Raw genomic sequence first — 674 nt, 5'->3', positions numbered from 1 at the left:
CAAAAACCCCTTCATTACACCTATATTCATTTCAGCACTATTTACCATAGCAAGACTCTGGAAACAACCAAGATGCCCTTCAACAGATGAATGGCTAAAGAAACTGTGGTACATATACACAATGGAATATTATGCAGCTGTCAGGAGAGATGAAGTCATGAAATTTTCCTATACATGGATGTACACGGAATCTATTATGCTGAGTGTAATAAGTCAGAGAGAGAGAGAGAAAAACGCAGAATGGTCTCACTCATCTATGGGTTTTAAGAAAAATGAAAGACATTCTTGCAATAATAATTTTCAGACACAAAAGAGAAAAGAGCTGGAAGTTCCAGCTCACCACAGGAAGCTCACCACAAAGAGTGATGAGTTTAGGTAGAGAAATAACTACATTTTGAACTTTCCTAATAATGAGAATGTATGAGGGAAATGGAGAGCCTGTTTAGAATACAGGCAGGGGTCGGGTGGGGAGGAGGGAGACTTGGGTCATTGGTGATGGGAATGTTGCACTGGTGATGGGTGGTGTTCTTTACATGACTGAAACCCAAACACAATCATGTATGCAATCAAGGTGTTAAATAAAAAAAATAAATAAAAAGATTTACGATGTTAAAAAAAAATTCCCGGCCAGGAACTGTGCTAGGTCTCTGAGGCTGAGTAGACCTCTCTCAACT

This window comes from Suncus etruscus, chromosome 5 (assembly GCF_024139225.1).
Source record: "Suncus etruscus isolate mSunEtr1 chromosome 5, mSunEtr1.pri.cur, whole genome shotgun sequence".
NCBI classification, from domain to species: domain Eukaryota; kingdom Metazoa; phylum Chordata; class Mammalia; order Eulipotyphla; family Soricidae; genus Suncus; species Suncus etruscus.
This window is presented reverse-complemented; position numbering follows the sequence as displayed.